Genomic DNA, 13,658 nt, shown 5'->3' with positions numbered 1-13,658 from the left:
GCCAGTGCGCTGGGGAGTGAGCGCCCTGTTCTCAAGACACTGGGAAGGCATGACCGACAAAACTTGACAAAGTTTTTGTCTGTGCAAAACTTGACAGTGTACAAAGGGCGCTGCGGGGAGTTCCCCACTGCTGCAGCCCACAGCATCATGGCATGTTATTTCCATTACACCTATCTTATGTCTGAAGAAACTGATCCTCAGAGAGAGGGGCAAGGGGCCAAACTACACTGAGCCCCGCTACGGGCCAGGGACGCTGCTCAAGGTTCAGCGATCCCGTCTTTAACCTTCACGACAGTTCTATGAGGTGCTGTCTTCATCTCAGACAAGTCAGTTCTGGATGGCCAGTTTCATGAGCCCAAAGCTCAGACTCTTTGCACTTTGGTAGTCCCTCCCCATTCTCCACATCCCTCCCCCAGACCCAATCCTATGGCCCCACCCTTCCCCGGTCCTCACTGACTTCCCCCGTCCCTGGCAGGGAGAGGCGCCCTTACCAGTGATGGTGCAGGCATCCCGGTATCCTCTGAAGCCGGCAGCATCTTCCACAGCCTCGCTTACATAGTGTTCCTCAGGGATGCCCGGGCTGCAGGCTAGGACTGCATGGTTGCACGCCTCCGAAGGGGGCACGGAGTTGGCCAAAGTGTCGTCGTGCAGAGCTGTGGCGTCCAGCTTGGCAGGTTTCACGGGGAGGTGCCCACTGCCATCAGGGACCCCGCTGCCGGAGTCAGGTGCAGTTGGGCAGACGGCCCCCAGGAGGTCTGGCACACCAGCAGCGACTCCTCACGGGGAATCTACAGGACAATCCAGAGAGAGGAGCTCAGTGACTTAGAGTCTCTGAAAAAAAAAAGAACAGAATCTTCAGAAGATAATGACCCCGAGATGATGTGGGATCAGACTGTAAATTCTGTTTCCTTCAAGCCAAGGTACTTCCAATTGAATTCTTCAGGTTCGATAAAAGAATTGCAAGTGAAGTTCCATTCAACCAATCAGGTACCAGTACAGAACAAAATACAGAGTGTGTGGCTTCATTTACTAACTGAAACCTGTCTTGAAGCAGCTCTAAGAAAATCAACAGACTGGACCACAGCTAAAATGACGACACCTACCCTGAAATGAGCATACCCAGGTCACCTGGCAGCCACATGGAGTGTGGAAAGAGCTATGCATGAGCATCCTGGGAAAACTTGCATCCCTCTAAAAAAAAAAGCATCTTTTTTTTTGTATATTGAATTATGTAAGATGTGATATCTCTCTTAAACCCTTCCCAACCACCGTACATTCTCAACTCTCCAAGAGCTTTAAGGCATGCCCCAACCCTAACCTACGGCATGAAATTAGAAGACTTCTTTAAGAATATGATGCAAACTACAGACCTTATGACAAAAAAAACACACGCAGGTTCAGGAAAATCAGCCCATTCATAGGCTCTCGGGGATTCAAGGGCAGCAGTTTAAGGGTCTGGAGACTAGCAGGTCACTCTCTCTAGGGGCCATTAAAGCAACATCAGCCTGACCCAGGGTCCACACCCCTGCGTAACATCTGGATGGGCCTAAAAAACACCTGCTAGAAAAGGGATGGTGCATGGCAGAGGCTACTGAGAACTCCACTTGGTTCCAGTAACAGCAAACCTACATGCAAGAGATGTCTCCACACATTTCAGGAGAGCACTACTGCCTTAGACATTAACTTCCAATTCAGTCACGGCCCCTTTCCTCCCAGCCCACCTCCACATACCACATACTGTGGGTATGCACACATATACCCAGAAAAAATGCCAAACATGACCATCATGAACAAGACAGAAAGCCTGAGAAACATTCTTTAGCACGACAGTTCTCAAAGTGTAGCCTGAGAACCCCTGGGGTTCCCTGAGACCAGTTTAAACGGTTTGCAAGGTCAAAATGATTTTCTAAGGTACTTTCACTATCATTCTCTCATATATGGTACGATGGAGCTCTCCAGAGACTTCCATGATGTGTGATGATACCTTTGTTCTGAAGGTTAACAAAGGGAATGTGTGTACTTCTGAATCCTTGTGGTTTAAAATTTTATTTTGATTTCTAATACTATATATGTAAATCAAGGTGACACACATGAACAAAAGCTCTTTGAGATCCTCAATCATTTTCCTGGGACCAAGAAAGTTTGAGAATTATTGTTCTAGTAATGATATACTTACAGTTCTTTTTTTTTTTAATAAGAGAAAAAAGAGGAAAGTTAACAGAGATTTACTCAACATGGTGTAGTCAGTGATGAAGGGAAACTACAGCCCTCAATACGAAGTTATTTACCAAAATACACCAAGAGTTCCCATTGTAAATGGTGATAAACTCCCTGCCCTCACTAAAATGAACCCACAAATATAAAGTAGGAAGAGGTGCGGGAGCCTGTACATCCCTGGTGAAAAGTGATAGGGAACCAGAGATAAAATCAGGATTGTATCGACAACATCTCCTCAGTGACTCAAGTACTGACAAACGGAGAAGCCGCCCAGTAAGAAAAAGCCTGGAATTCTCAAGAAGAACTCTCAAAATATTCTGGGCAGCAGAGGCCTGATGGGGTAGACTAGAACACCTTCCAGAAGGGAACCAATTAAGGTATCGTTATAGGGCACTCTGCCATATTTAAAGACATAACGACCCCACTCTTCCAGAGGAGCCGCAGGTACTCGGATCACACCTTGTGAGCTATCACTATTAAATAGATGGACAAAAAGAACTCAGAGGTGGGGAAGACAAGCTGAAGTAGGCACGGCAGTGAAATTAAACCAGGGACACTTAAAATTAATACACGTTATTCACAAATCTGAAGCCTAGAAGAAGAAAAATGGGCAAAGGATATGAAGATTCTCTCTCCTCCCCAAAAAAGAAGTATACAAACACACACACCAAACATTTTCAGGACCCTTAATTGTGATCCAAAAAAATCTCTTTATCAGACTGACAAAGATTTTAAAACTATAACAATGCTCAATTTGATAAGACTTTTAAGAAACTTACAGTGGAGAGAGGGGTAATAAATTCAGAAGGACAGCTTGGCTAAATGCATGTGGCTTTTTGGTCCGAGGATGCACAGACCAAGGGTGCTTATCACAGCGAAAGGCTAAGAATAAGCTAACACATAATAGAGAGGATGGAGCCAATTATGGTGCAGCCACAGAGACGTGAACTCTGCAGCTGCAAAAAGGAAGTCTCAGAGCAGATATGAATTGATCAGCGTGGAAGTATGCTCTACACAGAGAAATGGTAGGTAATGAACACGGGCTCTAAAAGGTTTTGAAAACTCATTAATGGACTGAACCCTCATTCGAATTTTCTTTAATCTGTACTTCGATGCAGTCTACATGATCCTTACACAGAAGTTTGAAATAGTTTCTCCCTTTGCAAAATGCCACTGTCCCCCTGAAATCAATAGGGTTTTTTTTAATTGAAATATAATTGACAGACCATATTCTGTTAGTTTCAGGTGTACTACATAGTGATTTGACATTTGCATACACTATGAAATGATCGCCATAAGTCTAGTAACCATCTGTCCCCACCAATCAATGTGGTTTTTAAAACAAAGGGTCAAAAACATAAAGATTTCTTAAAGAGAACTTCAATCGTGGATTTTACAACTTTTGCTTTCATTTTCTATAAAATGAGGGAGTTGGCCTAAATCCCGATCACGAGCCCCAAATCACTACTGTCCCTCCTCCTAGTACCTTTGCTTCAACTTACAGCTCTCACACACTAACTCAGAAACATGTTGTTATAGCCAAATAGTTCAAGTAAGCGCAAACATTTTCTCAGTAAAACAAATTTTGGAGACACCAGCCTGTGCTCACTTAAGCCTCAAAGGGAACTCAAGCACCCACATTCAAGTCCAAAGTCCACTTTTTATGGGCATCAACTGGCAAAGCCTTCAAAAGCTTGAGAAGCCCTCTTTAAAAAAAAAAAAAAAAAAAAAAGTAGAACAGAACTAATCAAAATATTGATTTTTTTCATCACAAACCCCAATTAAAATAATTAAGCACACAGATGTGTATATTCAGCATTCACATGCATACCAACTTGAGGTCCATCATATCCCATGATTTGTGAATTTTAATTCTCACCATATGACTTTTTTGCCAAAATAGTATTTTTGTTTTATTGTGGTTAAAAACAAACACATAACATAAAAATGTACCATCTTAACCATCTTTAAGCTCAGGAGTGTTAAGTACATTCACACTGCTGTACAACCCATCTCCAGAACACTTTGCATCTTGCAGAAATGGAACTCTGTATCCGTTAACCATTAATTCCCCATTTCCGCTCCTGCCAGCCCCGGGCAGCCACCAGTATGCTGTCTATCTGTATCTCTATGAACTCACTACTCTAAGTGCCTCCTGTAAGAGGGATACTACTGTATTTGTCTTTTAGTGACTGGCTTATTTCACTTAGCATAATGTCCTCAAGGTTCATCCATGTTGCAGCATGCCAGAATTTCATTCCTTTTTAAAGGCTGGATAATATTCCACTGCACTGAGAAACCCTTCTTGAAGTAAAAAGATCAATCTATAGCCCATGAAAATCTAGTGGGAAATAATCTAAATTTCTATCAATACAAAGGCAGTTTATAAATTATGGCCCGCTCAAATCACTGGATTTTATAAAATAAGATTATCCACATAAGGCACTTACATCCATGCCAGGTACATATCACATTCTCAAAATAATCATTATCATTGAAAGTATAATTTCCAGACTCTTGAAATCAGGCACCTTTCTGGACTCTCCGCCAATGTTCATATGCCAACACTTCCAAACCTATTATATCATGAAACCTTTTGCCACAGGATACCTGGTCCCATGGCATTTATTTCATGGAAAAGACTTTGGGGAAAGCTTCTCTGTATTTGGCAAACCTCCATACCTTCATCACCCCCTGTCCAGGACTCATCTCTCCCACAGGCTGTGAGCTCCTTGAAAGCATGGGCTGGACCTAGTGCTTGTTAGTTACTGAGTAAATATCTGAAGAATAAATAATAATGAATGAAACAAGAGGTTTGGTCCAAATGACTTTGAGGATTTCCTGAAGCTACGAAGCTGTAGTTCTATGACCCATACATGAACCAAAGGGTCAAAACTCCCAAATTACACACAGCTAACCCTGAAGATTCATAGAAATCAATGGGGAAACTTTCTGAAACACTCCTGAGGTGTTCCAGGGATGCAGACCACCTGCCATGGGCCCTTCAGAATGGCTTCAAACGAACCTCACTTCATCCTTTCCAATACAGATCAACATATACTAAATGTGATATCACGATTAAACGTGTAAGATCATCCATATACAATAACTCAGGAATCAGGAAGCCTCATTTATAGACCACTCAAAATCTGGGTTGCAAGCCTCTCACCCAGTTTCTAGAAGAAAGAGTCACAGCAGGTACCCTCTGAGGAGACCCAGGGACCGGGGAGTGCTGAGTGGTGCTGAGAAGGACACCGTAAGGACTCAGTTTCCTAGGACAACTGTTTATCAGTGTTTTTATTCATAATGCATTTTTTCTGCTGATAACTCAGGATCTCTAACAGCTCAAGGATCAGAAATAAACAGAGCCAGGCATCTGATCAAACTCGCAGAGGAGGCAAGCATCCACTGTAGGAGAGACCACCCAGCACATGGCCCCAACGACCCCAAAACATCGTTTGGGGTGAAAAGGAGAGAGATGAATTCCTGTAGGTCTCCAGCCTCAGTTTCCTCCCTCTGAGGTAATAATACCCACACCTCTCGACTGTTAAACTGATTACGGACACAGATGCAAATAAAGTACCCAGCACAGTGCTAAGCACACAGCAACCCTCCAAGTTCACACACTCTCAAAGTGGTCACCTCCCCCTCAAAGTGATTCATTTACTGTCTAAGAGAAGTGACCCTTGCATGTTCCTAAATTTTCACAATTTCCCACACCAGTACTCTGTAAGGCAGTGCACAACTGTAAAACCTTAACAGTATCAACTTTTGTTGAGACTTACGGTGTGCGCCAGATACTATGTCAAGTGCTTTGGAACCTCTAACTTCTACCACCTGCCACTGGGTCACCTCTCTCTTAGCTGAGTACTGTTACCAGTTCCATTTTACAGCTGAGGACAAGAATGCTCAGAGAGGTTCAGTAACTTTCCAAAGGTCACAGAGCCAGCAAGAGGGCGAATCCAGGTCTGAACTGAGATAAGTGATGGGAACCCCATAGGAAAATGATCCTTGGCACCTGGTTACTGCCCCTCACTCTAATGTATGCAGGCATTTCCAAGGCTTCACACGGGGCTCAGGAACAAAGCAGCCACAGCCCTGGATGCTCTCTGGCTCTGGCCAACCCTGGCACACCAAGCAAAAGGCTTCTTTCAGGCGGAGAGAACAAACGAGGCTTAAGCAAAGTGAGAGTGGACGGTCCTGAGAGATGAAAGCGCCTCTGTCTTACTCGATTCTGCTTGGGGAGCCTTTGGGAAGGAGAGATTTTTCTTCGCAGAGGAGTGAGAAATTCTGCAGCCTGGTCAAATTTTCAGCAAAAGAGGTGCCAGGAAAAGAAGCAGGAAATAGTACACAAGGAGGCAGGCTATTTTGCATTTGAGCTGAGAGGGATCTCCTGCCTCTCGCCTGGGGCCCTTGGCCCAGGTCCCATGCCTCATTCTTCTCCTCAACTCGTGATCAAGATTCCAGCCCCAGGCTTCCCTGGTGGGGCAGTGGTTGAGAGTCCGCCTGCCGATGCACGGGACACGGGTTCGTGCCCCGGTCTGGGAAGATCCCACATGCTGCCGAGCGGCTGGGCCCGTGAGCCATGGCCGCTGAGCCTGCGTGTCCGGAGCCTGTGCTCCGCAACGGGAGAGGCCACAACAGTGAGAGGCCCGCATACCGCAAAAAAAAAGAATCACTCAAAGAAAATTTCCATCACTCAAGTCAAGTGGAGAAAAATGTCTCTGACCCAGCTTAGTCCCATAACTCAGCCTTCTCTTTCTAAACTGTGCTGAGGACAGAAGCAAACCCACCGATACAAGGCACTGCCCCCTGCAGATGCCTACGAAGTTAAGGACAAATCCATTTCATCAGTCAGGTCTCACTGAATGAAAAGTGTCATGTGACCAAATTCCCCAGTTTCCAAAAATAATTCTGCTACAACCCAGAGCACAGAAGTGCCCAGCCACGCTGCCTTTTGTAAGCCCAGTGCCCTCTCCCAGAATAAGGAAGAAAGGAGAATAAAAAGGCAGCGCACTCTGACAGCCTTACATAACAGTCCCTGTCTCTCAGGCTGGTAGCAGCAGATTTATAACGTGCCATAAATAGCTCCCTCTCCAGGGAAAGGAGACCATGCTGTGAGGCTGAGCTGCAGAGCTTCACTGACAGCCTGCCTCTCCTCTTCCATCCCCAACGGAACCTTCATGTGTCTTGCAGCACAAAGCGAGTTCAGTGAGAGCAGCTGGCCGAAGCCCACGCAGACCTAAGAGACCTGAGTCACCTAAGAGACCCTAAAAGCTGAACAAGACATTCAGGGAGCACTGTGTAGCACAAGCCAGTGTAGGAACCATAACTACAGCACGGTCCTCTGCAGACAAGCCTCCCCGGCACACCAGGCCGACAGAGCCGCTCTGTGCTCCCAAAACCAAGTCGGGACAAACAGCGGGCCTCTGGATATTTCATTCTGCCAGCCAGAGAGTGTAAGGCCAGCCTGGCAGGTGGCAGGCAGGCTGGAGGTGGTTCTTGGTGGAGCATCCTGGCCCGCATGCTCCCTGCCCCAATTTGAACCCCCATCAGAAAACCTGGATCTGCACCAGAGTCCTCTCCAAGACTCAAATGTCTTAAACGAGGAAGCCCTGCAGCCCACACTGCATGTGCTGTCACTTCAAAGGGGTGTGGCGTCTCGTGATGGGGGGCGGGTGGGGAGAAAGAGAGTCGGGATCCATGGGGAAGACAAGTACACGAGGCCTGTTAGTGATAAACCTCACCCAGCCAGAACAGTGGCTGCGGAGCTGTCACGCTCAAGGATAAAGGTAATAAAATAACCAGAGTGAGGAAGAGGCCCAGGAATGCAGGGCAAGGGTGAGAGAGGAAGAGAGGGGAAGAGAACAGTTCTCTGTACGGGACCCCTTCTTGGGTCCCGGCTTTTACTGTACTCACTCCCCAGGTGGAGTCTGGCTTCTAAAAAATCATAATGACTCCAACAAGGAAAAGAACACGAATGCTTCCTGATTATTGCAGTGACTGTGAGCCCAGCCAGGCCCGGGTACATTATCCCAGAGAAAGCTGACCTAAAACTCAGAGCAGCCTGCAGGCCTGCGTCACAGCCCTCCTCCAGTTGCCGATGGGGAAACTGGGGCTGGAGGCAATGCCCCACAGTCCCAAGAACCTAGAGGCAGGGCCGGTGTTGAACCCAAATGTGTTTAATGCCACAGCACATGGCAAACGCGCCAATAAATGCATAACGACAACATCAACTTAGTTCATGGTATTCTTCTCTTACCACTTATGTAGATCTAAAATTTTCAAAACCAGTTGGGACATAAAAAAGAGCAATCCTGCATGAAAAAGAAAAATTTAAGATTATAAGAGAATGTCAATTTCAAGACAAATGCTTTCAAAGAAACCATGAAGATCACTTTACACTGAAAATGTTAACCTCCCCAATAAAAATACTCATGTAGGAATCATTATGAGAGAAAATTCAATAATAGTTTTCAGGAGAAAAATCACAAGTAATCAGAGAAATGAAAATGAAAACAAGTATGAGATACTCTCTTGTTATCTATCCCACATGCACACCTTTTCCCCCTAGATATAACCTGTGCCTCTGACCGTGTGGGTAAGGAGGTCGCTCACACCCGGGAGTACACATCAAAAGCAGTTCCACTGGGGCTTCCTGGTGGAGCAGTGGTTAAGAATCCACCTGCCAATGCAGGGGACACGGGTTTGAGCCCTGGCCCGGGAAGATCCCACATGCCACGGAGCAACTAGGCCCACGTACCAGAACTACTGAGCCTGTGCTCTAGAGCCGGCAAGCCACAACTACTGAAGCCCACGCACCTAGAGCCCGTGCTCCACAACAAGAGAAGCCACCGCTATGAGAAGCCTATGCACCACAACGAAGAGTAGCCCCTGCTCACCACAACTAGAGAAAAGCCAGCGTCCAGCAACGAAGACCCAACGCAGCCACAAATAAATAAATTTATTTTTAAAAAAAGAAAAGAAAAAAATAGCAGTTCCACTTCTACAGTTATTTCCTAAGGAAAAATCATAACGGTGCACAGAGGTTGAACTTTCCTCTTCCAGCACTGCATCACAGTGAAACACTGGAAAATAAAAAATGTCTAATAATATGGATTTCAATGAAATAAAACATGGTCCATCCATATAACAGGTCTGTACATGTCCCATTGCTAATGATGCTGCAGAGAAACCCATGGAAGCCAAGAAAAGGTACTCGGGGTAGCCTGAGTAGGAAAAAGGCAGGTCACAAAACAGGGTATAAAATATAGTGTCTCTGTTTTAGTAAAATTGAGACACATACAAATATAATTGAAGAGTATTTCCAGTAGAATTTCATCTCCGTAGGCATCCTTTTCCCATCCACAGAACTACACCCAACAGTCCTGTTACCCCTCCTTATTAGGTCCTTGGCTGTCCTCCAGCACGACAATCGAGCCCTCACCTCTCCACGCTTCAGCACCACTGCACCGTCCTACCAGCCCACACGTTTAAACAGCCTGGATATGAGCACATTTCCTCACCATGGCCACAGAGGTACAAATGCATTTCCTAGAGCACATCCACTACAAGTTCAACCCCTCTGGGGACAGAAAGACACAGTCACCATTAGTCACTATGGGATGTTGGGCAGGTCAGTTTAACTTCTACAAGCCTCAGTTTTCCCATCTATAAGATGGGAAATAATAATAGTACCTAACAAGGCAGGGCTCTCATGGGGATTAAAGGAGATAATACACTAAAGTCAAATGTCCTCTAAGCCCTTAGTAAATGCTCAATAAATCACACCTCTGCTCAGACCTCTGAGAAAACTCCCCGGAAGATGGGGTTAACCTTCTGGGGAAATGGGGGCCCTATTTCAACAGGCACTTTCCTACAATCAGGCTTTATAAAAAGTTCAAGCACACATAATTTAAATTCCATGCCTCCCATAGTACTGGCAGAAAATGAGTAAAATAAAGACTTACTCCTGTCTGTTTTGTTCACTGTTGTGCCCCCAGTGCCTGGAACACAGTAAAAGTCGAGTGTAGAATGAATTAAATGATTCACCCTTTACGCTCAAACTTACTGAACACAACCAACCCAACTCTTCTGTCTTAACCACAACTACATGATAGGCTAGTCACCACGATAATTGTGGTGACATAAAGTACAATGGATTTCCACTGAGTCATCTGTCATATTAGGAAATGAGAAGGAAATTAGAAGGAAATGTGGGATCTTCCCGGACCAGGGCTTGAACCCATGTCCCCTGCATTGGCAGGCGGATTCTTAACCACTGCGCCACCAGGGAAGTCCTTAAATTGTGTTTTGAAGAAAGCTTCATTTCCATTTCCATATGAGCTTCTCAATGTGCACTGAGCCTACAGTGAAATCATAGCCTTGTGTTTTTGAAAACAGATTCCGCAGCTATGGAAACAAGTTGTCACTGTATACTGACTTCACTGTAGGATCAAGTAAGAAGAAACATCTCAGCTTGGACACAGCTACTTAGCTACAAATATTGTTCTTTTCAATAAAAGTGCTTAACCGTGATCAATAAAGCCCTTAAATTCCTAATTCTCTAGACAAACTGTAGCACCTAAAAGTTCCTTCAGCTAACAATTCACAGTTCAGGCACATGCGTAGTAAAAAAAGTGTCCCATTCCTGATTTTATTAATTCTAAATAATCCCCCAAGAGGCAAGTGGGTTCCACTTGGTCCACATTCAAAGTCAGGTTCTAGACTTAAACCAGCTTGACGGCAAAGAACAAATTATCTACAAAGCACTAATGCAGGCATCTGGAAATTACAAGAAAGGAATGGGAAATCTTAGCTCAGTTTTTATCATCCACTTTCAGTAAGTAATCCAAAGCAGACCTTGGAATTACTCATGAAGTAGCACAAATAATTAGGAATGCATGGTACTGACAGCAGAAGCCAGAAGTCTCTACATAAGAATATCCCAGGAAGCAGTGAGGTCAGAGATCAGAGCCACCAATGGGCTGAAGGAAGCACATTTTTCCCCCAGAAAAAGGCACTCCATTAGTCTTTCTGACTGAAATTAACAGGGCTGTTACTAGGAAACTCGTCAAAACAGCCATGCAAACATTGAGTGAACACTGACAGCTGGGCCTTCAGTCAGAGAGCTTCGTGGGATGGCAGGATCTCACTAGGGTGAGGGACTGTGGTAAGCACAATGCATAAAGGCAATAGCAAGACAGGAAGTGAAAGGAGGAAACACTCCAGCTAGAAACTGGATGGTGGGGAGCCGGGGGGAAGGGGGCAGGGAGGACTGAGTCATCCCCAAGCAAAAGAGGTCTGGCGCCTCACTAGTCCCCACCAGACACCACCCCCAAGGGTGCCAAGTGCAGGAGGCCCCACAGAGGCACCACATCTGACCGCTGATGATCTTGCTCAGAGGGGCCAATAGCCACATGCAGCTTTATTTAGCAAGCCAAGCTATCTCTTTCTCTCTCCATCATATTTCCAGAACAGAGCAAGCAGCATCTCTGCACAGCCTTGGTGGGTCTAACACACCTCACAGCTCCTCTTCACAACTTAAAGTTGAACAGCAGACCCAGCTAAGACAGCTTGCTCATAGCTTTAAAACAACACCACCCACGTGGCCTCAGGGGAACTGATGAGGTCACATTTTTACAACTGTGTTATGTTTTGCCTACACTGTGTTTTTAATTTTTGGACTAACTGCCAAGTCTTAAAAATCATAAGTTTTCACACACAAAAGTCTGGATTTCTCAGCCCCTCTTGATAAATGTGGAGATCTGGCAACTTGAGGCTCACATTCGTGAGATTTTGCTGACAAGTAACACTTGGTCAGGACCTAGAAAGCAGCTGCCCTCCAATGTGCCAAAGTCCCCACCATTCCTAGTACCTCGTACCCCGTTGATCTCATCCCTTTGTGTTATCCACCTGGCCTCTATTAGCATGTTCTATAGGAAAAAAAGGGGGTAACATTCTGGAATAGCTTTGCTTCCACTAATACAGAATGATTCCAATCTTGGCAGATCTTCTTTTATATGTCAATGTCATTTGCAAAATTCCAGTTAAAAAGAATCTCTGGAAAGGGGATTGGTTTTAGATAGAGTTCTGATTAGCTTACTGTTTATACTTAGAATTGTGACATATAACCCAACATAAAAAGTTTTCAAGAAATCCTTAAACTTCACATCATGAGAATTTTCTCCAACAAATTCTACTGTTCAATTTACAATCAGAATCTTACAGATCTATTAGACCTTCAAAGACTAGATAATCCCAATTATACTTAAATTGTTCCAGAGTAAAGGAAATGAAAAAGAAATCCATTTCTTTTTATGAAGCACATATAACACTGACACCTAGGGACTTCCCTGGTGGTACAGTGATAAAGAATCTGCTTTCCAATGCAGGTTGGGTTCGATCCCTGGGACCCCACATGACGCGGGGCAACTAAGCCTGCGCGCCTCAACTAGAGCCCAGGTGCCGCAAACTACAGAGGCCACATGCCCTGGAGCCTGTGTGACACAACAGAGAAGAGAAAACCCACACGCCACAACTAGAGAGAAGCCCGTGCACCACAACGAAGAACCAGCGTGCCGCAATGAAAGAACCCACATGCCACAATGAAGAGCCTGCATGCCACAACTAAGACCCGAGCCAAAAATAAATAAAATAAAAATAAATAAATAGGGACTCCCCTGGTGGCGCAGTGGTTAAGAATCCGCCTGCCAATGCACGGGACACAGGTTCGGGCCCTGGTCCGGGAAGATCCCACATGCCGCGGAGCAACTAAGCCCGCGTGCCACAACTACTGAGCCTGCGCTCTAGAGCCCATAAGCCACAACGACTGAGCCCGCGTGCCACAACTACTGAAGCCTGTGCACCTAGAGTCCGTGTTCCACAGCAATGAGAAGCCCCTGCAATGAGAAGGCCGTGCACCACAATGAAGAGTAGCCCCCGCTCACCACAACTAGAGAAAGGCCACACCCAGCAATGAAGACCCAACGCAGCCAAAAATAAATGAACAAAAATAAAATTTAAAAAAATAAATCTTAAAAAGAACACTGACACCTAAACCAGATAAATACAGCACAAAAAAATGTAAACTGGAGACTAACCTCACTCATGAATAGCAACACCTTACTCCACAAGGAAATGCCAGCAGCATTCTCAATAAGGTTGGCAACAAAGTTAAATCTATACTACTCTAGTATCTCCACGACTATGTAACAATGTGCACAATAATCAACAGCCTTCATCAATAACCAGTTAGAAGAGGCAATGGAAGATAAAACGCCAAATATGACAACAAAATATAATACTCAGAAGTAAACTGAACAAGATATATGTAAAACACAGGAAAACATTTTTAAAAATCAAAGTTATTCATTATGACACAAATTAATTGTAAGAGTACAATACTGGAAGCCAATGTTTCCTCAATGTTTACATATAGG

At 44.9% G+C, this 13,658-nt stretch overlaps 1 protein-coding gene across 6 annotated transcripts in view; it reads right to left on the bottom strand.

Moving 5' to 3' along the window:
• Nucleotides 1-13,658, bottom strand: part of TRAK1 (trafficking kinesin protein 1) — a 157,268-nt gene that overhangs the window by 103,296 nt on the left and 40,314 nt on the right. For 3 of the 6 annotated variants that reach the window (XM_067005596.1, XM_059075851.2, XM_067005601.1), the window contains exon 2: nt 492-831. The gene's annotated coding sequence lies outside the window, so the exon portion shown is untranslated. Of the gene's footprint in view, nt 1-491; nt 832-13,658 lie in introns of those variants that run through there. The other 3 variants (XM_067005597.1, XM_067005602.1, XM_067005604.1) reach the window with 2 other exon arrangements.

Source organism: Kogia breviceps, chromosome 10 (assembly GCF_026419965.1).
Source record: "Kogia breviceps isolate mKogBre1 chromosome 10, mKogBre1 haplotype 1, whole genome shotgun sequence".
Lineage (NCBI taxonomy): Eukaryota > Metazoa > Chordata > Mammalia > Artiodactyla > Physeteridae > Kogia > Kogia breviceps.
Note: the sequence above shows the minus strand (reverse complement) of the source record. Positions and strands in the feature narration are given on the sequence as shown.